Source organism: Carcharhinus amblyrhynchos, chromosome 8 (assembly GCF_965287045.1).
Source record: "Carcharhinus amblyrhynchos chromosome 8, sCarAmb.v2.hapA, whole genome shotgun sequence".
NCBI lineage: Eukaryota > Metazoa > Chordata > Chondrichthyes > Carcharhiniformes > Carcharhinidae > Carcharhinus > Carcharhinus amblyrhynchos.
Window position 1 is genome coordinate 61,107,856 of NC_137331.1, and position 27,928 is coordinate 61,135,783.

Sequence of the window (27,928 nt, forward strand, 5' to 3'; positions counted from 1 at the left end):
TCTGGCCTGTTGAATAAGTTCAGTCTGTTGTTTAACATTTGACTGTCAGGCTGCACCAAAGGAGCTCTGACCTCAATTGAGCACATAGTTTGATCTAGCCTGCTTCCGTTGGAACTTCTTTTCTATTGCCTACAAGACTGTTTCATCTTTGTGTGCCAATCTCATTCTTTAAACAGCACTTTCGTGAATAGGCTAGCAATATCAAATGAGCACATGGACATGGCATTATTCTTGATGGAAGTCTTGTATCATCTTTGTGAAGGAATCCTTCATCATGTATGTGGAAAATTCACTCAGAATTGGTTGTTGAAAGTTGCCCAATGATTTGTCCAATTTATGTTATGCAGAAGCAGTAATAGATTCTATTTTTCTAGTTGATTTCAATTCTTATTTTACACAGCGAATTGCCTGGAATGCACAGGCTGAAACTGAGGTGAAGGCAATTGAAGCCTTCAGAAAAGAATTAGATAGTTATATGAAGAGGAAAATTTCTGCGTTGCTGTGGGGAAAAGGCAGGGAATGGGATTAGGTGAGTTTCTCTTGCTGGGAGCTGGCATGGACACAATGGGCTGAATGACCTCCTGTGCTCTCACTGTTCTCTGATTGTACAAAAATAAACATTTTCTTTCCAGTTGAGTTGAAAAGATGCTGGGAATTGATGCATTCTGTGGATAGCAGACTAGGGAATCATTCCTTCAATTAAAAGATTGGAGCAGATTTTTCTCTTAACTTGGATCTGACTGCAAGTCAGGCAGAATGAAACCACAGAGAGCTTCATCCACAGAGACTTGAAGCTAGCTATATTGAAGGATTCAGGTTATTATAATAGGTCAAAATATATAGCTGTAGCCCTTATTAAATGCAAGTCCTGTTTGCAATTCTATTTGTGCATCTTGGTACACTATTAATTCATGGAACTTCTCCTAATCTCCTATCAGGGCCTTTGTGTTGGAAAACTAGTGCGAATGTGTTCAGCAAACCATAGCCAGGCAGGCTGGCACCAAACATGATGAATGGATCAACCTCTTGACTGAGTCTGACCTACTTCATCACTGAAGACAGACAAATCGAAGCATTGTTTGATTCTTCTATCTTCTCTTTTTTCTTCTTTGATTTTTTTCCAAGAAGCAGTGAATTAGTTCACTGGCCATCTGAGAAGTGTGAAACCGGCCATTGATACGGACTGCAGTGATTAGCTGACTTCTACCAGGCAGTTATTGGAAATACAGCACGAGGAATCCCAAGCTAATCCAGCACCATGGCTAGTGGATGCTCTGGTAAGCAGAAATTAGAAAAAGCCTTTATTTATATGCGATATAAATTTAACCCAAATCTTATAAGAAAATGAAATGATTTGCCCCTCAAAGTGTGCTGAATAATAATTTTTCCTTTCTTAAATGTGCAAATCTCAGTTTAAGTTAATGGCAGAAGTATGTAACTAAATAAACCTTAAGGCATCTTGTATTAACAAAACTATATTTCTAAGTGATTTCTTCGCTTCAATTACTTTTATGACTTAAATTTCTACTAAAGTGGATAAAATCATATTGATCCACATCATATTGCATCTGCCATGTGTTTGCCCTTAACCCGTTCAAATTACACGAAAGCATCTTTGCATTCTCCTCATAGTTCACTCTCTCACCCAGCTTTGTCTCATCTTTTGTGTCAACTTTGTGAAAGCTGCTTTGCACATTGTAATCCAAAGTAATAATGACAGCAGTGTGTGTTTGACTTTTTAAAATACAAATTCATTCATTGGATGTGTCCACCACTGGCTGGGCTAGCATTTATTGCCTTTCAACTTTCAGAGGCTGTTAAAAGTCGGTCACACTGCTGTGAGTCTGGAGTCACATACAGACCAGGTCAGGTAAGCTTTCCTTACCTAAAGGAGAACCAGATAGGTTTTTATAGTCAGTGGTCATTATTCAACATTGAATTTGATGATCAACCATGATCAAAATGAATGGTGGAGCAATCTCAAAGGGCTAAATGGCCTACTCCTACTTCTAGCTTCTATGTTTCTACAACATGCAAAGAATTCTGATTGTCACTGGATGGTTAAAATGGTTGAAGCAAGAACAAAGGACACTGGAAAAACTCAACAGGTTTGCCAGCATCTATTAGAAGAGAAACAGAAATAATGCTTTGAGTTAAAAACAAAAAATGCTGGAGAAACCAGTAGGTCTGACAGCAACTGTGGAGAGAGAATAGAACCAATGTTTCAAGTCTGGATGACCTTTCATTACGGCCCTGATGAAGGGTCATCCAGACTGAAAAAGTTGGCTCTATTCTCTCTCCACAGATGCTGTCAGACCTGCTAAGTTTCTCCAACATTTTTTCTGTTTTTCTTTCAGATTCCAGCATCCACAATATTTTTCCTAATGCTTTGAGCCCTTTGATTCTTCATTGAAACATGTGTTTTGCACATTTCTACCTTTTTCACTGGTGATAAAACCAAAGAGGCCTTATAAAATAAAAGCTCTGCTCCTCTGAGCTCCACATTACAACTCCAGGCTGCTGCCATCTTAAGCAAGCTCCCTCTGCCTTGTCACTGCCCCCATTCCTCCCCCTGGGAGCCCACATCCACATCTCAATTGACAGTCATTCCTGTATCGCAAATTGTGAGTTTCTTTGGGACACCATTTGGCACCCACAGATTACCATTTGGATTCAGTTGTGATTCAAGCTCAAAATTGCAATGGCTTTGTTGCAGGAACCAGAGAGCTGGCTGATCAAACAACTGATTGAGGCATCTTGAGCCTGAAAATCATTGTGAGTTATGTTATCTTTTTAAAAATCAACTTGTAGACATCAAATTCCTATTTCTGCTATTTTACTGAATGCTGCTCTCATCTATTTACAATAAATGGGTTAATGCCTCCATTTAAATAGAGGGGAAAGGAATTTGGCTTTAATGGGTTGACTGTTTGCCTGAACACATCACTCAAAGTAGTTTATGGACTACAGTTAATGATACAGGTTATTTGAGAGATCTTTCAACAGTACATGTTAATCGCTTGTAGGTTCAGACACCATTGCCTGATAGTTTCCTTTTGATGTTACCAGCAGTCAACCATTACTGTTTAATCAAAAGCATTCAAGATCCAAAGTGAGATTGACTGATGATGCAAAAAATGCTAACATTAATCAGGATTGCTTTTAACTCTTCATTTTTTTCAAACATTGCTGATGGTGAGATTTGCTTTTTAAGTGTAGAACAATTAGACTTCTTTCATTGACGTACTATATGTTGGTTGCATACTGCACACACAGTGAGGATAATTGTAACTTTGGGCAAAAGTGTAAAATGTGCAATCGCAGTTTAAATGGTTCTTGGGTATATTTCATTGATTGTGAAGTGCTTTGGCACACCCTGAAATTCTGGAAAACTCATCACCAGAATCGCAGAATTGTCATAGTGCAGAAGGAGGCCATTCAGTCCACCATGTCTGCACCAGCTTTCTAAATGAGCAGTTCAAAGAACAGAAACAGCCCGGGAAACAGGCCCTTCGGCCCAACGAGCCCGCGCCGTCATTTTAACATTACCAGTCCCCCCTCCACCCATGAGCCTTATCTATGCATCTAATGTTCATCTAATGCCATTCTCCTGCCTTCTCTCCTTAACCCTGCTTCCACCACACTCTCTCAGGCAGTTTGGACCCTAAAAAGTGAAGACGTTTTTCCTCACAATTACTTTAAATCTCTGCCCTCTTGTTCTGGATCCTTTCATGAGTAGGAACAGTTTTTCTCTATGCTGTCGAATTTCCTTATGATTTTGAATACTCTCTATTAAATTTCCTCTCAGCCTTCTCTTCTCTAAGGAAATAGTCCCAACTTCTCCAATCTATCTTTGAAATTGAAGTTCCTCAACCCTGGAAGCATTCTCCTGAATTTTTTTCTGTACTGTCTCTAATGCCTTCTCAGCTTTCCTAAAGTGCAATGTCCAAAATTGGACACAATACTCAAGCTGAGGCAGAACTATCTCATACAAAATTCAACCTATTCTCCTTGCTCTTGTACTCTATATCCCTATTAATAAATATGTGCTTTATTCATGACTCTCTCAACTTGTCACCTTCAATAGTTTATGCACATATGCAGCCAGGTCTCTCTGCTCTGCACCCCGTTTAGATTTGTACTCTTTATTTTATACTGTCTCTCCATATTCTTCCTACCAAAATGAATCACTTCACATTTCTTTGTATTGAACTCCATCTACGACTTGTCCATCCATTCCACCACTTGTCTATGACACTTGAAGTACGACACACACTTCCTCATAGTTCACAATGCCTCCAGGATTGCTATTGTCTGCAAATTTTGAAATTGTGCCCTGTACAACACAGTCTAGAATATTAGTTTATATCAGGAAGAGCAAGAGTCCCAACACTGACCTGAGGAATTCCATTATAAATCTTCCTCCAGTCTGAAGCGCATGTATTAACTACTACTCTCTGTTTCCTGTCATTTAGTCAATTTCATACCCATGTTGCTACTGTTCTTTTCATTCCATGAACTATAGCTATGCTGACAAGTCTGTTATGTAGCACTGTATCAAATGCCTTTTGAAAGTCCAAGTACACCAGGCCAGCAGCATTACCTTCATTAAGCCTCTAGGTTACCTGTTATAAAAACTCCATCAAATTACCTAAACATAATTTCCTCATATCAAATTTACGTGGTTTTCCTTATTTAACCCACATTTGTTCATGTGACTATTAATTTTGGCCCAAATTATTGTTTCTGGAAGTTTCCCCATCACTGACATTAAACTGATTGGCCTGTAGTTGTTGGGCTTATCTTTACACCCATTATTGAATGAGTGTGTAATATTTGTAATTCTCCAGTAGTCTGGTACCACCCCTCAGTCTAAGGAAGACTGGAAAATGATGCCTAGTGCCTCCATAATTTCCATGCTCACTTCCTTCAATATCCTTGGACACATCACAACTTGCCCTTATTAACTTTAATCACAAGACAGCAACCTTTCTAGTACCTTCTCACTATCAATTTTAAATCCTTTTCATACATACCTCCTCTTTCACTGTGACCTGGGTGATATCTTCTTCCTGAGGAAAGACGATTGCAAAGTACCCATGTGATGCCTCAGCCATTCCCTCTGTCTGTGTAAATCCTCTTTTGTTCTCAATATTAGCCCAATTAATCCTTTGATCATCCTTTTACTATTTGCCTGCCCATAGAAGATGTTGGGGGTCTTGTCATGCAGAAAGCACAACAAGCAAATCCTGGTGTGTTTGCTTACGAGCTTCTGGCAGGATCCTTCATTCAGAAACATTGATGCCTCATCAAGGCATCAGGAAGAGGGACCCACTGAAAGCCATCTGCCTGTCCTTGCTCCCAATCTTCATCATTCATCTTCCCTGGTGATTCCCGTCCTCTGAGCACCTTCCTGCCATCATTCAGCTGTGGTCTTGAATCCCCCCTTGATCCTCTCTGCCTTGATGAGTGTAATTTCAACAGTGCCACTCCACCACCACCCCCTCCGCCTGCACCTCCCTTGCAATAATCCCTTTCACACGAGAGGTCACTGCACAAGACAAGAGCTCAAGTCCTTGGCAATAATATTAGCAAGGATAGAGGATTGGCTAACTCACAGCAAACAGAGAGTGTGGATAATATTACTCCTATCACCGGGAGCTCTTATCTTGGCCTTCAGTGGGTCCCTCTTCCTGATGCAGATGCCTTGATCAGGCGTCATTGCTTTTTACTTAAAGACCCTGCCAGGAGCCCGCAAACAAATACACAGGGTTTGCTTGTTGTTGTCTCCGCATGGCAAGTGCCTCACTTGCAGCAGAAGGTTAATACCAATGGCAAAAGGGTGATGGGCTTTAATTACACACTAAAGGCTATCAGTTGGAGACAGGGTGGAAAGGTTATCCTTGGGTCTTCTCACTATGAATTTATTTGAGGTAGGAGTGGGAAGCTGGCATAAGATTTCTCCCACAATCTCTATGGCCATTTAGGATGCAGGTCATCAGATTCAGTGGACTGGTCAGCCTTCAGACTGTTTAGTTTTCCTAGTACTTTCTCTTTAACAATCATGATTGCTTTGAGTTCCTCCCTTTCTTTGCCTTTTGATTTTCTCCTTTGCTGGGAATGCTTTCCAAGTCTTTAACTGTGACGTCAGATCAGAGTCTCTACCATTACCTTGTTTCCCATTATTAATTCTCTACATTCACCTGTTAAGGGATCATCAACTACTTTTGCTATTCTTTTTCTTTCGATGTGCTTGTAGAAATGTTTACTTGCTCGTTTTATATTTCCTTGCTTGTTTCTTTTCTCATACACATTTTTTAGTCATCCTTTCCTGGTTTCTGAAATGTTTCCAATCTTTTGGGCTATAACTATTTCTTTCCAGCATTATACAACCGTTCTTTCAATTTGATACCATCCTTAACTTCCTTAGTCAGCCACAGATGGTGTGTCCATCTCTTAGTGGCTTCTTTCTCGATAGAATGTATCTTTTTGGGGAGCTATGAAGTATTTCCTTAAGTGTCTGCCACTGTTTCTCTTCCATCTGACATTTAAACTTATTTTCCCATTCCACTTTAACCAGCTCCCTCTGAAGTATGCTTTCATTGCCCATTTAAGGGCCTCAGTTGGTGATGGGTTGGGAAGGCCATCCTTTTGTTTGTGTTTATTTAAGTTTCAGGCATTAGTTTCAGACTCAAATTTCTCACCCTCAAACTGAATGTATAATTCTACACATTATGATCTGGAAGAACCTTTACTATGAAGTCATTAATTAATCTTGTGTCATTCAGGCTACTAAGTCTAAAATCACCCGTTCCCTGGTTGGATTCAAAATGTATTATTCGAATAAACTGCCCCAAATATGAATTCATCCTCCATACTACTTTTGCCAATTTGATTCATCTAATCTATAAGGAGATTAAAATCTCCTGTGATTATTGCAGTATTTTTCCTATAAGCCTGCATTATTTCTTGATTTATACTCTCTCCTACAGTGTAGTTTTGGTCAGGAAACTATAAACCACTTCCACCAGTGACTCCTTTCCTTTGCTATTTCTCAACTCCATCCAAACTGATGCTGCATTTTGACTCTCTGAACCAAGATTATTTCTCACTACTGTACTAATATCATCTTTTATTAACAGACCAATCCCTTTCCCTTTCTTCCTGGCCTTCCAAAATGTCAAATACCCTTGAATATTCAGCCTTCAGCCAAAGTTACTTTCCAACCATGTCTCAGTGATGACAATCATATCATACTCATTTTTTTCTATTTTTGGTATCAGTTAATCCATCTTGTTATGAATGCTGTGAGTATGCCAGTAAAAAGCCTTCAATTCCATCTTTTTACCATTTTCCCTACACTAAACTGTATATGCTGGTGTGATCTTGTGTTTGTACACTTTGTTTGTTCCTGTCACACTCTGGTTTATATTACTCATATTGCTACGTTGCACTATTGCCTTGCCCTCTCTCTTTAACTTTCCAAATCTCTCCTCAGTGATACCCACCCCTCTTAACTATTTAGATTGAAGTCCTCCGTATAGCCCGAATTATATAATTTGCCAGTACATTGGTCACAGCAGGGTTCAGGTGAAGGCTGTGCCAATGGTACACTTCCTACTGATGCTGAAATACCCTTGGCAAGTCGCAGCACTGTATCTGTCATATGGCACACAGCTGTCGACAGGTTGGTGGTAGAGTGACTGAATGTTGAGGGCGCTGGATGGAGAGTCAGTCAGTCAGCCTGCTTGGTGCTGCGTGGTGACCAGCTTCCTGTAGAGCTGTCATAACATTTACCCGCATGCACCAGCAGCCCAGAGATGCTCACCTCAGTGGTTTATAGATCTAGTTTAGGCTTGGGCTCACACTGTGGTGGTCACCTCATAGAAACATGTCCACAGCTGGAGGAGGCAGTGACAGCCAAGGTCTCCGGTAATTGGAGGACTGCTGGCGAAGAGGCCTCTGCTAAGCCTGAGTCAGATGATGAACCTCTTGAAGTGGTCCTGGAGAGGATGCTGGAGTATCAGCGAGACACAGGTGAACATCATACAGAAGTGTCAAAGGCCCATGAGGCAGAAGAGTCTGTCCACCTGCTCTCTGATGTAGTAACACATGGAGTGGTTGCAGATACATTGGAGATCGTGGTACAGGTGAACAGCCACCTTGAATCCACCCTCTTCTGGTTTTAGCAGAGGTGCCATGGAAAGTGGCCTTGGGTTTGTTAGCTGTTAACCAAACTGCTTCCAGAAGACAGGTTGCTCATTTAAATATTTTAGTGAAGATGTGCACCTCAAAAAAGAACCAGAATTTTAAACTAATAGTCCCAGCTGAAAACTGGAAGCCATTGGGATCTGCAATAGAATTTGTTTTGGCTATTTCCTTGAGTCAAGGTATTAAATTCCTGTTTCTAGGTTTCCTGAACAGACTGGGTGGGCAGGGATACATCACGGAGCAGGGGCTGCAACAACCATAGAGATGGAAATGAGGAATGGGAGGCAGTTACCTGGGTGTCTCATTCTTACCTGGAAGCCCTGCTTTGAGGAGACCTCCCTCAAGGACAGGAGGAAGTGGACAACTTCACCTAAACAAACATAAATGGAATAAGCAAAATACTGGGGATGCTGGAATCTGAAACAAGAACAGACATTAACAAAAGTGGCCAAGGAAGTCAGCAGTATGAATGTGATCCTTCCAATGTTGACACAGTAGACCAAGAGAATCCAGGACTCAGGAGTGCCAGAAAGGTGTGTGGCATAACACATTTAGGTGCCACATTCCAATATTCCCAGCATAACACTTGATAGGTCAACACTCCTTATATGTCCACTCATTCCTCTCTCTCCAGGCACCTCATATCCCCATCTGAACTGCCCACGCTCAAACTCACCCTCAATGTATTGTCCTTTTGCACCATCAAACTCCACAAATGGTGTCCTTCCCTTAGCTCCACAGAGGCCAGTTCAAACATTCATTACTCTCTGCTCTCTCTCTCTCTCTGTGAGAGAAGAGAGTCCATAACTCTGGAGAAAGGCAGAAATCCAAGGCAAGTGGTAGGGGAAAGGGTGGAGTGGGGGGCAGTTGCCTTCCAATGACCAGCGCCTTCAAGGCTAATACTCCACTGAGGAGGTTTTGTTTAGAAGCCTGAAGAGATCATCAACAACCTGCCATGACAGTGTCTCCTGACGAACTGATACTCAAACATATAGAGCTGATCCTCTCTACAAGCAGTCTCTGTGTTGGGAGCCTTGCTTCCTTTAAGCAGGACCTCTGTGTCTTACCCAGTCCTGTGGAGGGGGGAAGTGGTTGAGGAGGAGGCAGCTGAAGCTGCAGGTGTTGCTGCTCCTACTGCTCTGCATAACTTTTGTCGACCTCGCGAAAGCCTTCGACACTGTAAGCCGACAAGGCCTGTGGAGGATCATGTCAAAGTTCAGCTGCCCCCCCAAATTCATTCAAATGGTACGCCAGTTCCATGATGGCACGATGGCCAGAGCACTGGATGGCGGAGAATCCTCTGAGGCATCCCCAGTCACCAATAGTGTCAAACAGGGCTGTGTGCTCGCACCCACACTGTTCGGTATGATGTTTACTGCCATGCTGAATGATGCCTTCCAGGACAGTATTGCTGGAATCAGCCTCAAGTACAGAGTGGATGGGAAGCTCTTCAACCTGAGGAGACTTCAAGCTATTACCAAAGTGAAGGAGACTGTTCTGAGAGACTTCCTCTTTGCCGATGACGCCCTGTATATTGGCTCAGAGCCAGAGATACAAGTCAGTATGGACAAATTTTCCACGGCTTGTGACAACTTTGGACTCACCATCAACATTAAAAAGACTGAAGTCATGTACCAGCCTGCTCCTCATGCACCGTACACAGAACCCATAATCACAATCAAAGGGCAGAAACTACAGGCAGTGGACCAGTGCAGTTATCTTGGCAGCACCCTCTCCCAAGCAGTGACTATTGATACAGAAGTTAATTGCAGAATAGCAAAGACAAGTTCTGCTTTTGGTAGACTGCGTTCCACTGAATGGGAATGTCGAGGAATCAGCCCAGCAACAAAACTGAAGGTCTACAGTGCTGCGGTACTCACTACCCTCCTGTATGCCTGTGAAACGTAGACTATGTATCAAGAAAGCTTAATCATTTCACATGTCTTATCTTCGCAGAATATTAACATCAGATGGCAAGACAAAGGACCAGACACTGATTCTCTCTAGAGCAAGTCTACCATCAGTCCACACACTGCTGATGAGAGTGCAGACCTGGTGGGCGGGTCATGTCATCCGTATGTCAAGACAAGCGCATACCCAAGCAGCTCCTTTTGGGGGAACTCTCTGCTGGAAGACACTCGGATGGAGGGCAGAAGAAACGTTACAAAGACACACTCAAGGCCTCCCTGAAGTCACTTGACAAAGACATGACAACCTGGGAAATGCTGGCACAAAACTGCCCAACCTGGCGCTGCCTCACCCACAAGGGCTGTCAAGCTCACGAAGCAAGGTGCATTGCTGAAACACAATTTAAGCGCCAGCTGCGCAAGTCCAGAGCCACCAGCACAACAACTACTGTGCCTACACAAGTCTGTCCGATATGTGCCAGGACATTCCATGCCCAGATGTCAGGGAATTCATTCGGGCACAATCAGTCATCTTCAGACACATCGCATCCAGCCTCAAAATGACTAATGGTGTTGAGGTCCTCATCGATGACAATGGACGAACAACAACTGCTCATCAGAAGGCCCAAGATAGAGCTGTATAAGCTATCCCATGCTGCAGGGAAATGTAGATCAATGTGCCTGAAGTCCAAGACAAGTGCTGTAACTTTGTGCCACACTTCACCATGAGTGCAAACAGCGACAAGGGCACAAAATCTCACAAGTGTCGGAAAACGAAAGTCTCACTGGCGATATCTCATTTTCCCATTCTCTCCGCCACCCCCCCTCACATAAGAACTTTCGTTTTCCGACACTTGTGAGATTTTGTGCCCTTGTCGCTGTTTGCACTCATGGTGAAGTGTGGCACAAAGTTACAGCACTTGTCTTGGACTTCAGGACATAATGGATGTGAACATCATTTCAATAAACTTTAATATAATTAGAGATGTCTGTATAATTAGAGACTTATATATTGTCCACTCCACATTTGGAATTCCCCCTTACAGATGTGTCGTCATGGTAGTGAGATATAGAATTGCTTTTCAAAATTTGGAACCAAACAAAGGAAATCTGTTGGTACAGGTAAGTATAACCCTCTGAGGGAAAGGGACATGCCCAGACAGCAACCTGGCACTGCCCCTTGGCCTGGCCCTAACACTGACCCTATAATTTTCCCCTGGGAGGGCCCTCTGGGAATCTCCATTTGGGGATATCTGCGTGCATGTGCAGGTTTCCCTGCGTCTGGGGTGGGGAGTCCCCCCCCCCACCTCATGGAGCAAGAGCACATTTACCCTATGGCCCTGCAAATATTTTCCCTTTGTGTGCTTATCCAATTCCCTTTTGAAAGCTATGATTGCATCTGTCTCCACCATCCTTTCAGGCAATGTATTCGGGATCGTAACTATTCGCTGTGTAAAAATGTGTTTTACTCATGTCGCTTTGTGCTGTTTCGTCAATCATTTCAATTGGGTATACTCTGATCATCAACACTTCCTACAATGGGAACTCCCTATACTGGAACTGGGGCCAATGTCTTGGTGAGTCCTATAACCAGAGCTGTAGAGAGGGCTTTAAGCGAAACAGTTGGGGGATTGTTGACATGAGGGAGAATTGTAAAGTTAAAGGAAAGAACAAGACAATAGTGCAGGGTAATGATACTGGTCAAGGTAATCAGAGAATGACAGGAAGGATACAGCACACACACACACGCACACATACACACACACACACACACACACACACACACACACACACACACACACACACACACACACACACACACACACACACACACAATCTCATGGAGACGTCGGAGGCCTTGGCTGCCGGCTTAGAGTCAGCAAGAACCCAGCATTGCTTTCTTTCAAAAGGCCCTGCTTCACCTTCATCAGTCATAGATCATAGGTCATAGAACCCTACTGTGCAGAAAGAAGCCCTTCAGCCCATCGAGTCTGCACCGACCACAATCCCACCCAGGCTCTACCCCCATATCCCTACATATTTTGTCTGTAATCCCTCTAACCTATGCATCTCAGGAAGGGGCAATTTTTTAGCATACCCAATCAACCTAAACCACACATCTTTGGACTGTGGGAGGAAACCAAAGCACCCGGAGGAAACCCATGCAGACACGAGGAGAATGTGCAAACTCCACACAGACAGTGACCAGAGCCAGGAATTGAACCCAGGTCCCTGGAGCTGTGAAGCAGCAGTGCTTTAGCATTAAGCATAGGTTAAAGAGACTGCTTAATGCTATCTCCACTCACATTGTCTGCACCTTTAAGACTTGAATAGCAGATTAGCTGTAAAGACTTGCATTCTAATCAGTATTCTGTAAACTGTGTATGCCTTTATATGTCTTGTTTCTGATCAAAACTTTCCACTCAGCTGACGAAGGAACAGCGTTCCGAAAGCTTGTGGTGTTTACTATCAAATAAACCTGTTGGACTTTAACCTGGTGTTGTGAGACTTCTTACTGTGTTTACCCCAGTCCAAAGCCCGCATCTCCACATCATGCTGCTAATATGACATGACGGAACAGGCCTGATGGATGGTATAAGTCTTCTCCTGTTCTGTCATGTACTGTGTGCACACCCGTCAGGATTTTAGGCACCTATGTCAGAATCTTATTTATGAACTCTTGTTCAGCCTTCAACACCATTATTCCTATGAAACTCCAAACTCCTGGGCCTTCGCTCCTCACTCTGCAACTGGATCCTGAACTTGCTAACCCACAGACCACAATCTGTAAGGATAGACAACAATATCTTCTCCATGATCATCCTCAACACCAGTTCCCCCTATTATATACTCCATATACACCTATGACTGTGTGGCCAAATTCCCCTCCAACTCCAAGTTTACTGATGATATCACCATATTGGATCAGATTTCAAACAATGCTGAGACAGAGTACAGAAATGAGGTAGAGAATCAGGTGAACTGATGCAGTGACAATAATCTCTTTCTCAATGTTAAGAAGATGAAAGAGATTGTCATCGACTTCAGGAAGCGTAGAGGAGAACATGCCTCTGTCTACATCAATGGGGCAGATGTAGAAAGGGTTGAGACCTTCAAGTTTTTAGGTGTCCAGATCATCAGCAACCTGTCCTGGCCTCCTCCATGCCAACACTATAGTTAAGAAAGACCACCAACGCCTCTACTTTTTCAGAAGAGTAAGGAAATTTGGCATGTTAGCTACGACTCTCACCAACTTTCACAGATACACCATATAAAGCATTCTTTCTGGTTGTATCACAGCTTGGTATGGCTCCTGGTTTATCCAAGAGCATGAGAACCTACAAAAGGTTGTGAATGAGTCCAATCCATCACGCAAACCAGACTTCAATCCATTGACTATCTCTACACTTCCTCGGCAAAGCAACCAGCATAATTAAGGATGCCGTGCACCCCGTTCTCTGTTCCACCTTCTTTCATCTGGAAAAAGATATAAAAGTCTGACATCACGTACCAAATGACTCAAGAATAGCTTCTGCCCTGCTGCCATCAGACTTTTGAATGGACTTGCATTAAGTTGATCTTCCTCTATACTCTAGTTATAACTGTAACACTACATTCTGCACTTTCTTGTTTCCTCCTCTATGAACCATATGCTTTGTCTGTATAGCACACTGGAAAAATTCCTTTTTACTGTGTGCTAATACATGTGGCAATAATAAATTAAATCAAATCAATTCACAGCTTTCTCTTCTCCAAGGAGAATGAATCTAACATCTCCTGTCTACCCATTCAACTGGAGCTCCTCAGCCCTGGAACCATTCTGGTAAATCTTTCCTGAAGTATGCCCAGAATTGGACACAATTAACCAGACTTAGTCATACCGTCAGTGCCTCCACTGGCAGTGGGCCCCCAAATCTGGCACTTGAAGGATTCATCAAGTGACCACATGATAATGACTATGGGTAACCTGGCCTAGCCATCAGATCTTGTGACAGTTCTAATGTCAGGAAAGCTGATTCCCCTTGGAGGAGGTAGTGCTGTATATAAAGTGCAGACAGCTCTGTGTTCCTGCTACAAGTTGGCATCTTGTGATTGCTGTTCAGCATGGTGTCCCTCTCCAGCGCTGATTCCCATCCAGCGCTTAGACTCACAGAATCATCACAGCACAGAAAAAGGCCGCTTGGTTCGCAACAGTTTTTCCCTATCCAGGCCCCTCATGACCCCTCATAGTAAGAGTGCTACATAAAGAGCAGAGAGACATGCTAAATTAACCCCACTGGTGGCAAACTGATATGATTGGGTTGGTTATGCAGTTCGTACCCCGCCTGATTTTACTTCCCATTGAAATCAACAGTGTGTAAATTGGTTTGCCAAACAGTAGCCTTCCACTGGGTGAACCAGATTAATATGTCCACAGTGCATCTTGTCCAAGCCCCAACTACAAAAATATATCACAGCAAGGCTGAAGGATGAAAGAGTACAGGACGAATGATTCTCATGATGCTGGAACCCTTCCCTTTCCTTAAAGGCACCCTCCGAGCTGTCCTCGTCTCCTGAACTCTGATATTGGTGTCACTTCAATAAACGGCCTTCTCTGTCCCTCGGCTATGCCTTTCCTCTTTAATTTTTGGACCCAATACTTTTGACTTATGTGCCTCTGCCTCAGACTTTGCCCATTATAGTGTGAGTCTGTAAAGTTTTAACGCAGGGCAAAGTTCTCCAAAAACAATTCAATGCCTTGTGACTCTCTCTCCTGCATGTAAGGAATCGTACAGTGGAGTAAACCACTACTAAGCTGCCATTTTTCAGTGGGTGGATTATGGAGGCACAGGAAACTGGTGTCAGTTTAATTTAATCCAGGAGGCTACATTAAATTTGTGCAAATAAGAATCAGATTTGATGCAAGTGGTCCATTCTGCACAAAGACGAGTTTCCTGCTGATAATAGGCAAGTTTCCCAACCCTTATCTTCCCACTGCCAACATTATTGAGAACTATTTTCTCATTGCCGGCCTTCTGCTCATGGCCTAGCACATGATTCTTCAAGACAGCTCTCCATCTTGCCAGCTCCAACACTCTCCACGAAACCCAAGTTTATTACAGTTTCTTTGCTTTCGTTTTATACCTCTATTTACAAAGGCCAGAATGCCATATGCCTTTTGAAACTTCCTGCTATATTTAACGATTTGTGCACATTTAACCAGGCTCTCTCCATTTCTGCACCCCTTTACAATTCAGAATCACAGAAATGTTACAGTGCAGAAGGAGGCCATTCAGCCCATCATGTCTGCATCAGTTTTCCAAATGAGCAATTCACTTAGTGCCATTTCCCCATCTTCTTTCTGTGATTCCACATATTCTTCCATTTTAGGGAACAGCCTAATTCCCTTTTGAATATTTTGATTGTACCTGGCTCTTGCACACTCTTAGATTGCACATTTCAGATCTTAATCACTTCTTGGGTGGCGCAGTGGCATATTGCTGCTTCACAATGCTAGGGACCTGTGTTCAATTCCAGCCTTGGGTGATGGTGGGAGTTTGCACATTCTCCCTCTGTCTGCACGGGGTTCTCCAGTTTTGTCCCACAGTCCAAAGATATGCAGATTAGATGAATTGACTGTGCTAAATTGCCCATTGGTGTCCAAAGATGTATAAATTAGGGGGATTAGTGGCATAAGTATGTGTGGTTAGGAGATGGGCAGGCCCTTGGAAAGATGCTCTGTTGGAGAGTCAGTGCTGACTTGATGGACCAAAAGGCTTCCTTCTGCAATGACATATGGCCGGGATTCTCCCAAAAAAAAGGGCAGGAAAATTGGAGCATTTCTTGACCATATTTGGGGCGTACTTACCAGAGCAAAGCAGTGCATTGAAGAGTGCCTGAGCATGATTCATTCTGTGATGGACGGAACCTATTCCCACCTGGCAGCATGGTGCTGAGTGCGCCATTGAGCATGCGCCAGTCTGTCAGTGCAGAGATTGATGCATGCATATTGGCCCCCTTTGCTGGTCTTCTAGTCACTGGCTTCCCAATCATTGGCCTGCCCCCCCGATCATCAGCCTTCCAGACACTCCCACCAACTATTCCCCCCCCCAGACGCAGCACGGTTTCATTAAAGGGAAGTCGTGTCTGACAAATTTACTGGAGTTCTATGAGGATGTGTCTAGGGCGGTGGATAGAGGAGAGCCGGTGGATGTGGTCTTTCTGGATTTTCAGAAGGCGTTTGACAAAGTACCTCACAAGAGGTTATTGCAGAAGGTCGAGGGACATGGAGTTGGGGGTAGGGTGTTAGCGTGGATAGAGGATTGGTTGTCAAATAGGAGGCAGAGAGTGGGGGTCAACGGGTGCTATTCGGATTGGCGGATGGTGACTAGTGGAGTGCCCCAGGGGTCGGTGCTGGGCCCTCAGCTATTTACCATTTATATAGATGATCTGGAGGAGGGAACCGAGTGCAGGGTGTCGAAATTTGCTGATGACACCAAGATTGGGGGAACGGCAAATTGTGCGGAGGGTGTGGAGAGTCTGCAGAAGGATCTAGATAGGCTGGGCGAATGGGCCAGGAAATGGCAAATGGAATTTAATGTTGGCAAGTGTGAGGTGGTCCACTTTGGTAGGAATAATGGTAGGAAGGACTATTACTTACGTGGCGAAAAACTGCAGCAGGCGACGGTGCAGAGGGACCTCGGGGTCCTTGTGCATGAGTCGCAAAAACCCAGCTTGCAGGTGCAGCAGGTGGTCAGGAAGGCGAATGGGATGCTGGCCTTCATAGCGAGGGGGATTGAATATAAAAGTAGGGAGGTCTTGCTGCAGCTGTATAGGGCATTGGTGAGGCCGCAGCTGGAGTACTGTGTGCAGTTTTGGGCGCCGCACCTGCGCAAAGATATTTTGGCCTTAGAGGGAGTGCAGAGGAGGTTTACTAGGCTGATACCGGAGTTGAGGGGCTTGAGCTATGAGGAGAGGCTGAATAAACTAGGCTTGTACTCGTTAGAGTTTAGAAGAATGAGGGGAGATCTCATTGAGACATATAAGATGATGAATGGGATGGATAGGATAGAGGTGGAGAGACTCTTCCCGCTCAAAAAAGACAGTAGGACTAGGGGGCACAGCCTCAAGATAAAGGGGGGTCGGTTTAGAACGGAGTTGAGGAGGAACTTCTTCACTCAAAGGGTGGTGAATCTCTGGAATTCTCTGCCCGTTGAAGTGGTGGAGGCTGCCTCGCTAAATATTTTTAAGACGCGGGTTGATGGGTTTTTGATAAGAGAGGGGATTAAGGGTTATGGGGAGAGGGCGGGAAAGTGGAACTGAGCCACGACAGATCAGCCATGATCTTATTGAATGGCGGGGCAGGCTCGAAGGGCTAGATGGCTTACTCCTGCTCCTATTTCTTATGTTCTTATGTTCTTAGTTGCTGGCTTACCAGACCTCCCCGGACCAGCCCTAAACTCCCACCTCAGCCAGCCCCCAGTGTGCCCTGCCCTCTTGGCACTACTCAGTGCCCAGTGGGCAGTGCCAAAGTGCCTGGTGGGTGGTGCCAGTTTGCTCCTTGGGAAGTATCAGGGTGCCAGGCTGGCACTGTTAGGTTGGCACTGCCCAAGGGAACACTGCTTACCCCTAACCTCCCAGGGAGGGCCTCAATGCTTCTGCAGGGTCAGGGCAGCTCTTCCCCATTAGTGGTGAGCAGTCATAAATGTCACTGATGGAAGCCACTCATAGTGGGGGAGGGGGGAGTTGGGGGAAGACACCAGCAGACCCAGAGGATTCGTCCCGGATCCACTAATCATGTTGAGCAAGCTGTCTTATTATAAGTCTTTCACTACAGCAAATGCTTATTCTCCCGGCAATAAACACTCATAACAAATATGTTCTGACAAATTTTAAATACAACTCCTTTGGGGGGAATCTTACCAAAAAATGGCAGTGCTCTGTTTCTGCTGAGAAAACTGATGAGTTTCTCTCCAGAGAGACACGCTGGTTTTCTCTCTAGATCTTACGACACTCTGCCTAAAAACATCAAAAGGTCACACAGGGCCTCAACACATCATCTGGCTGCTCAGAGATCGAGGCATCAAATTTAGAGAGTGTCCCGATCTTAACAGGAATAAAACTTCTCTTCCGACTCCCCCCAGCCCCAGCATACCAAGGCGGTCACGGGGGCTCCCCTCCCTATCCCCAATTGGAGTCGGCATTTTTCTCTCCACTCCCCCGCAATTAATGGCCTCTTCCCCCCTTTGCCCCATCATCGGCCCCTTCCACCCCACTCCCCCACAGTGAGAGCCAGCATCCCAGCTCCTCTGTCCGCTCCCAGCCCATAACCAAATGTGCATGAATCCCCCTTCATCATGAGGCTCCCATTGGGGCCTGCCAGGGTGGCATTGCCAGTTTGGCACAGGCATGGCACCAGCATGGCAATGCCAACCTGTGTCAAGGGGCTGTGCCAAGGGGAATTTCCTCCTGACTGCCTGGCCTTGTCCCTCTCCCCCGGGGACTACACTCATCTTTACATCCCTGCAACCACCCCCCCCACCCCCCAGGGGGATCTCCATGCGAAGTTCCTTTCTGGGCGAACCTGTCGTAAATGCCGTCGGTGTGACATCATGCAGGCACCTGTTGAATATCCGGTGAGGGTGGAAGTTCCAGATAGAGTGCTTGCTAATGACATGCTAATGAATTAAAATGGTCCCACCATATGTTTCACACAACTGTCCTGGCAAAGGGCTGGATAGATCGGCACTTGAAAGTTTGCCGTCGTGAATTCCGATTTTTGGATTGTGAGTGCATGCTGTCATTCCCGCAGAGGGAGGATATGAGGGTGCAGGCTCAAATCTCTTACTGTTTCCCTGACGCTGCATTAATATCATGAAAGGAACTCAAACCTTGCTCTGTAGGCAACAAAATACACATTCACATCACAAATATGTAAGATTCTCAGTTGGTATAAGTGGAAATGGATTTCAGACTTACTCGTGTGCGCAAAATAAGATGCAGAATCTACTGCTTAAAGGATAAACTCTCATATGTATCCAATGATGATTTGGGAGGATTTTGCTTTTCCTGAGACACTGACTGCTGCAGAGGGCACTGATCCTGAATGAAGAAAATTTTTATTCATTTGGATGCTTATTTATTATTCACAAACCTGGCATGACAATTTATATACCAAATAAATTAATTGGGGGTTATTTAGAAAGCAGAAATACCTTAGAAGTATCACTGCTAACATAAAGCAAAGCTAATATTATTAACCTTCATTTTTAGCTTCTTATATGTGATCTGGTTTCTGCAGGTGAAGATTACTTTGACTGATGGGGTGTGGGGTATGGGGTGTGGCAGGGGGCAGGGGGACGGGTGTAGCAGGCATTTTTCCTCAGACTGACATCACAGTGCCCCAAGTCAGCCTGCCTAACCCTATGTAAAAGAAAGTCACACCAGGCCCACTCCATTCTGTGTGATTTGAGTGCCCGACTTGCTGTCATTCATGCTAACCATCAGACTCTCATTTCTGCTGCTCTTAGATGAACTGTCAAGCGCCTGGACTGGTTGGTTATATGAAATTTTATTTGCATCGAGGTTGTGGTTTTCTGTTTGTTCAGTGTATTGTACATGCTGGTGTTAGAGAATAAGGGACGCTGTGCCTAAATAATCATTATTGCATTGAGCTTATTTCTCTCCCCATTCCTGAGTCGTTTAAAGCAATGCATTCACAGTATAGGCTGAAGTTTATTTGGATTTGCGCTTTCATTCTATTAATGCTTGGTCGTAGGGTGATTGCTAGATACTCACTTAAAATGAGAGAGAGAGTTGTGTTTGCCCTCTCAGTAAATTTAAATTTCAGGACAATTGTTTTGGTGACCTGTATCTGTATATTGGGAATGGCGTCTCTGCGTTGGAGCTGTGTAGCCTCTGCTCTTTGTTCCTGATTACTGAATTCAGGCCATTCATTAATGCAAATCTGCTCAGCTAGATGAATGTAAATGACATATTAGCTAGGGCAGCCCCAACCTCCTGACTATGGCACAAATCAAGATGCATTATTAGAACGTGAAATGACCAAAGCACTGGATACATCTAAGAGAGTCAGTTGTTATTGATGAAGAACTGTTTCTGAGATGAAAATATTTCTGAAACATTAATAGCCAAAATTCTCTGTCTACACCAAAGATGATATTTTCTAATATCTGTTGAACTTTCCTGGAGCAATTTGTAGAGAAATTTGCGTAAAAAATAGAAACTGCTGTATTACATTTAAAAGAAAGTGCTTTAAATGCACAGCAGGTCAGCCAGCAGCTGAGAGGATAATAAGCATTAACATTCTCAGATAAAGGCTCTTCATCAAAACATGGTGCACTTTATGTTTTAATGCATCTAAAGTACAGAGGTGCTTCAAAAATGTTATCTGAACTGCTCCTCGATGGAATCACAAGCAACTATCACTGTTTGTTGTAATAAACAGTTATTCACTTAAATTGGAATCAATTGAAATTCAAACATATTTCTGCAGTGAAACAGCCATGCTACATTTTTAAGTAAGTTTATTCAAACAACATCGTCTGTCATTTAACCCTTTAGGAGTGACTATACTGCCTCAGTTCCACTGGTGTTTCAGATGATCCAGTTATAAAATGTTGCTACACTGTCATGAATATATGCTGATTAGTTCTTTCTTCAGATTCTGTCTGTAGTGTGGTAACATTTATTGCGCCGAACAACTCCTGCTTTCAAGATATGAATAAAAATCTAGCAAATATTCTTTCTAATAATACAGATCTCAGTTCTTCACCAAGCACCATCTCCACCCGAGACTTATTATAAATACAGTCAAATGCAGATTATATACCACTCCAACAAGCCAATTGATGGTAATGCTCTGATGTATGTAAATCAGCACTAAGTTCCAATTGCATCACTTACAAAATCAGTAATGGTATTGCTGTTCGATTTTATATGTATAAATATATCTGATTCTGAACAGCCTTTCGTCACCCTGGCCCATTGCACCTAACAGAATTCCACTGTAGTTAGTATGTATGGTAGAAACTCTCTGTTCACATCAATCGGCGCTCTTGATTGTACTGAAACAAGACAATTTGCCTCCACTCGACTAACTGTTTGTGGATTCATCAAAACTATAGTTACAACATTCATAATTGATTGAGTTATCAAATCAAAGACACCATGCCTCAAATTTCTTTGATTACTTTAATACAGCTCACAAAAATATTTCTTTTACATTTTGAATTTCTTCAGTCCTCAAATATCATTTGCTCCTGATGTGTGCATGCATAAATGTGTGATAGTACTAGTCAGGACATAATTAATCAAACTATGGAATTATACTTCTGCTAACTAATGCTATCACTTCTGTTCTGATAATATCCTGTTACATTTCTTCAATTCTGTAACCCATTAGCTATTGGTATCTGCTTCTGCTCCATCACAAGCCTTTCCTCCATTTTGAGGACTGAAAATTTTGCATCCACAAAATGGAGAAGCTCTTGATCTCTACCTTTTGCTGTTTGTTCTGCAGATTATTGGATTTTTTTTCCCTAAGAAAATCATGTAGTTCCTCTGAGAATAGTATTTTGTGTTGGATCGTGTGAAAAATAAAATGTTAACTTTAGATAATAAGTGTTTCCTAGGTTCTGGATTTAAAATGACCCATAATCATTTCAAGAAGTATTATTTATTATCAGCATGTTATTCTGAAATAGCTCAGAAAAAACCCGGTGCGGTATTTTTATTGATAATGACTCGTAATCAGCATTGATAAATATAGCTTGGTCTTTTCCTGACCTACTTATCCAACAGCGTGTAAGGTATTCATTCCAATCTTTTCCTTCAAAAACAATTTCATAAGTTATAATAACCATTTTTGAACATTGGGCACAATATATTTTCAGAAACATAAAGATAACACACCTGTTCTGGACGATTACAAAGCTTTGTTATTTTAAGTACATATTTCACCATCTCCAAAACTGACCTCAGTGATCAATGATATATTATTTGCAGTCATACTTAACACAAATTAAGCTATTGATCACAGAAAGGATAATCATGAAGTTGAAAGTAAAGCAAAAATATGTTTGCAAATTCAGTAAGTAACGATTTGGTGTGAGTGGAGTTCTTTAAGAGAAACATGAAAAACATATAAATATGAGTGTGCTAAGCATATGATAGGCAAAGTAGTTGAAACAAAAGATTTGCCAGAGCGATAATAAAATGAGATAGGATGTGGCATGGGGTGCTATAGCCCATTATGTAGTCCTGTCTTATTACACTTCATAATCTTTTACCACCCAGGACAATCCATCTTAAACTGATCCACTGTGACTGCCATCTAAGCCTATACAACACATTTTCCCCTTGTTTCCCTGTTTTCTTTGTAACTAAAACTGCATTATTTCTTCCGTAGCTGTTTTGCCTGTGTCTGCTCGAGTGCCTCTAGAATTTGTAGCGTACACTGCCTTGGAGTAGCTCTGAACAATACTGTTAGCAATTAACCTAGAAGAAGACAAAATAGACATGTAAAATGTACATCCTCTCAAGGAGTGTAACTCAATAGTATTTAAATATTTTATTAGGTTATTCAAAAATAGCACTGAGCCAAAGGTTGTAGTTAAAATCAATTGTTTTAAAATTCTGGCATTTTATTACAATCCTAGCTTTGAAAAGTAATGTTGTCAGAGTACAGAAAATTATGTACATGTGTTATAAATGCCTAATTATGTAATTATATTGAGAATTTAACCATACTTTTTCTTAATATTTTAATTTTTATTCATTCATTACTTAAAATATTTTAGGCAGATGTAATCTTTAAAGCGGTGTTTAACTGTATCAATGTGAATAATCACAAATTGTGTATATGGGTAATAAATTCATCCTGGATACTTCATTCTATTCAATAATACAAATAGTTTTTTAAATGCCTGTAATATTCAGAAACTTAGAGATGAATGCATTGAGCAATTAACAATGTAATCAGCTTTCGTTAAACTACAAAATATTTGCTGCTGAACCCTTGTTACTACTTTGCCACCTCTCTTCCATCTGTTACAAAATCTAGATAGGATAACAGGCGAGTGTACAAAAATGTTTATCCTAATCACTGTATAATGACAGGGACTTACGTCCTTAACACAGTTGATTTGTTTTTCAGGGTTTAAAAGTAGATTATTTCCATGGTGCAAGCTTAGTGTAAGCTGTTGAAAACCACAAGCACTGCACTTCAGTCTGCTTTTGGGAAGTTAGCCAAAGGTAATCTGATTAAAAGGGTATTTTTCCTACATGAAACTGCTTTGAAAGTTGCGTTTGTTCAGATAGCACTGGGCCAGAAACAAATTGCCTTTTGAGTAGAACAGAAGCTGTTAAAGAAAATTAAAGGTAGCTTCACCTCGGTAGTTTTGCGGAAAACATCAATCTTCAGATACCTATTGTAGAGCGCATGGCATCATTTCCAAAAATTAAGAAGATTATACACCTTTCACCATTGAAAGGACATAATTAATGGAAAAATGCTTGGTTTATTTTTAGCATTTAGCAAACTGGATTACAAAGTAGTATTTGACTTCCAACTGTTAATAGAAAACAAATTCAATCATCACCAAACAAAAAAAATACTCAAATGAAAACATTAAATGAAAGCATTAAACATGTTTAAAATCAGTACAGTATTAACTCAAGATATTCTTTGCTATAATTGTTGCTGTTACATAACAGATTTGTGACACTAATTGCAAAAATGTACCAGCTACACAGCATGATCAAAATAGTGGAATGACTGCAGTGCTGTCACGCCTGCCAGTTGTATTGCAGGTGTTTTAGAATATATTTTATATGTTTTATTATTTTCACCATTTGTAAAATTATTTTTACTGGTATATAAAAGTCTACACAGTGACAATGTGCTGCAAATCAATGAATTGCAATGGCTGGGGGATGGGGCTTACCACACTGTCATACAGACATGAGCATAAGCAGAAAAAACTCTGGTGCCTGGACTTCGAGGTCCTACATCTAAAGAGCATCCAGCCAGATTATCAAGTGCGTATTAATATATTCTTATTCAGAAATAAACAACTTTGGACTGTAACAATCCTATAAATAAACACAAACTTTAGGTTTACCTATCTGATATATTAACACCAAGTAAAACAAAATTACAATTAACTGCAATCGAAAACCAACATGCATAAAATACATTGTTTCATTTCAAAATGCAAACATTGTAAAATCTTCACTGGTTGCAGGTTTTTTAAAATTTCTAGTTCGAGAGCAGCAGTTCTGTTACCGCAGACTGTATCGAAAGTGAAAAGTTTTACAGTGCGCCTGATATGAAGTGAAATTCATGTTATTTTGTAGGAACAAGAATTGCACTGAGGTAATTTTGTTTGCTTTAGTGGTGATTTCAAATTTAGCACTTCCTCGGGTTTGTAATGTGATTTGTAAACTAATGAAAGACGTCCTTACAAACACGCCTGCAGGGTTAATTGCTGCAATATCTTGGCACTGAGGAATTTCACTTCCATAAATTCATCATGAATTTAATATAATTTCTATGGAGCTCTCAACTGATGGTCAAGATGACTGTGCATGACAAATATTTATGCTAATATATTGTAAGCATGTACAATAATAATTCCATGGAAGATTCCTTTTTATGTTCCATATGCTTGTTCTTGTTTAACTCTTGCCAACAATTCACCTTTTAATTTGGCTTCCGTGTTTTTTTTTGTGTCGCATTATTTTCTTTGGAAGTGTGTTGCCTTTACTGAAAATGTTTGTTCTTCATCACTGGTTACATTAGCAGTGGTACAACAGACCCTCGATTTACTGTTTTCAAGTAACTGTGCCCTTCAGAGTGGCATTCTATTGAAAGGAACAGTGCCTAGCCAGAAAAGTTCAGCGCAACCAGCAATAAAACACAAGTGCTGCTTTGTCAAGTCACAAATGATTACTTGGACAAGTGCCTTGGAGTGAAGCAAACATTATAAAACAACACTTCAAACAGCAAAAACAATAGAGCAATTCACTCTCTCCATTACTTTTAATGTCATTTGGTAAACATAATTACAGAATATTTGCCACCCTTCACAGGTACCTTGTTAATTGTCCTTGGGAATCAGTTTGCCCACTGAACATATTCAAAAATATAATGAATAAAAGAAAAAATTTTCCAGTCATGTGTAATTTTTAATGCACAATTTTGATAATCACACTTTTAAATACAAAATATTTGCAAAGTTAATCGATGAAATGCGATAGCTTTAAAGCTATGCTCTCTCTCTCTCACTGAACGCAGGAAGTGACAGATCTTTCTAGGATTGGACTGACAATCTAGTGCGTGTACAAGAAAATTTACCAACTACTTTTACATTTGGTGACTGGGCACCAACAGCCTGTTTCCGAAAGGTACTTACTGTTTTAAAGGGAATTCATGACCATCAAACTGCTTCAATGTCAACAATTAACACACTTTTCTTAAAATTATAACCTTTTAAGATCAATAAATATCAAAGCATTATCAACATTGAGTAGCTTTTACTAAGCAAAAATGTTCAGTAAACAGAGCTTAATATTCAGAAGTAAAATGTTATAAATGCACAGAAAAATAAAATTGTAATATTTTGGTTTTCAATAATGAAGTTGAGTTCTCAAAGTGTTAAATAACCATTAATGCTCTTTAAACCTTCTCTTTCAGCTTCTTCACCTTTATGGCCACTGAATAAAAGATGATGGCTATTCACTTTCAATATTGTTTAAGTAGGGCTGTCATCCTCAGACTGGAGAATGCAAAGAGTGTCAGGGTAAGCAGGTGCAGTTATTCTTGGGTTAGCTTTCTATGGCAATCTGCAGAGCAAGATGTTTAAATTTTAGAAGCGGATTTTTTTTTGCCCATAAAGAGACACTTCCAAATAATTCTCCAAACAGCTTAACTGAAGTATCACTTCCTCTTCATTTCTGGATCATTTTCTCTATTTCACTTTTTTTGTCTGTACACATTCTCACACACACAGTTACTCCTACTATATGTGTCCATGTTTGACAATATAACCTGCCAACAGAATATAATCATATATATTTGGGTCAGTCTTTGTACCAAATGAGATTCTTTAGTTAATGTGAACTGTCCTTATTCTTAGTGTTGTCATACCACAATTGTTAAGGGTGTTTAAACAACTTTGTTATATTTTAGAGCAAATTGAAGAATGCAAAGAATTACTTGCTGCGATATTGCTGATAAAGAAACGAAAAGTATGGTTACGTGGAGTGACTAACATTTGTGAATTGCAGGACTCCAATTAAAGAGAGTTTTCATGTATATTTGAATACGAAACCTAACAATGTGTGGACCACAGCTTTGTTCTTCTGCATTACTAGTTTTTAAAATGAAGGCCGTAATCTGTATTACATAGGATCATTAAATTCTGCATTTTACACTTGAGCAACTGCATTTTGATTATCTATTGCATTTCAAAGTAAGCAGATTTGCTTCTTGAGACTTAATTACTTGCTGCAGGATTTCCCATTATTGTAGTCGGTTTATAAACATGGTCGAAACCGCTTTTAGAATTAGAATGATGCTGTGAAGTGATAAACAAACAGCAAAGTATTTACCTTTGTCACTAACTATTGAAAATCCAAATTAAACACACACTGAATGACGCAGTGATTTACATCAAGTTATTGTTATCATCTCAAGCATCGATCTTTTATTTGCTGTTCCATTTTCCCAGGCAACAAATGATAGACAAAAACAACAAAATCTGTAGACTATTCAATTTTGCAAATGATTTGAAGTGAACAAGCTGATGCCTCAATGTTCCTACAATTCCTCTTACATTTTTGGAGAGCAGAAAGTCTTCAGTTGTGACAAAGGCCTTATCTAAACAAGCAATGACCAAGGATCCCATAAGGTTATTTCTTCCTGCACAGTGTTTACAAAAAGCATTGAGCCACAAAGAGAATTTTAGTGGGAAAATAATGTTATGTATTTGCCTAAATGCACTGCATGATATTGAGTAATTGAACTGGCATGCTGTAAAACGTGAGCTTATGTCCTTTCCAACCCCTGCAGGTATATTTGGAGTTTTTTGTACACCTATTTAGATGTAATGATCATTTTTACATTCATAAAAACTCCACACTCTATTGTTTGAATTAAGTTAATTTCTTTCCAATTTGGGTGAAAGCTTTCTGATTATATTTCCTATGTACTTATTTGCTAGTGTGATTGAATATGTTGAATTATTTTTCATCCTTAAAATATGATTCTATTCTCTCAACATATTGATACACCAATAGATTGGTATTTTGAACTGTATACCAGTTTTTCTATTTTTTTTAATATAGCAGTACAGAGTGATGTTTCAGTGTTTTTTCTTCTTTATTCCCTTTAGAGTGTACGTATTTGTCTCTAACTAATTTTGAGTAATAGATTGCGCAAATGTCACGCTAGGTGGAACACAGACCATGCAGTAAACTGTATTGTGTCGTCATCCTCTCTTCATTTGCCATAGTTATTATATTCTGTAAATAAAAATGAAAAAATCCCTAATCACAAAATAACAAACAAATAAAAATATTTCCTGAAAAAAGATTTGATGTGATAATCCCTTACATGTTTTTCCCAATAAAGATCCACAAACTACATTATATCTATGTATATATAATATATATATGTATGTGTGTAAATATATAAACATTCAAACCAAGTAGCTGTGCACAAAGCATTTACCTTCTAATCTAATCTGGAAGAAGCAAAAAACTGCATTAGCTTTATAAGACTGTTGATAACAGCTTCCATGGCTTGC

The 27,928-nt window shown here is 41.1% G+C and overlaps 1 long non-coding RNA gene across 3 annotated transcripts; it reads left to right on the forward strand.

Annotated features, from left to right (window-relative positions):
* The first annotated feature begins 1,135 nt into the window (after positions 1-1,135).
* Positions 1,136-27,341, forward strand: LOC145347009 (uncharacterized). 3 transcript variants are annotated; one of them, XR_013887753.1, is made up of 5 exons: positions 1,136-1,277; positions 23,275-23,372; positions 25,417-25,526; positions 25,816-25,921; positions 26,311-27,341. It is a non-coding gene; the product is annotated as an uncharacterized LOC145347009 (long non-coding RNA). The 3 variants fall into 3 exon arrangements; XR_013887754.1 differs by lacking the exon at positions 23,275-23,372; XR_013887755.1 differs by lacking the exons at positions 1,136-1,277; positions 23,275-23,372 and adding an exon at positions 19,565-19,651.
* Positions 27,342-27,928: the final 587 nt, after the last annotated feature.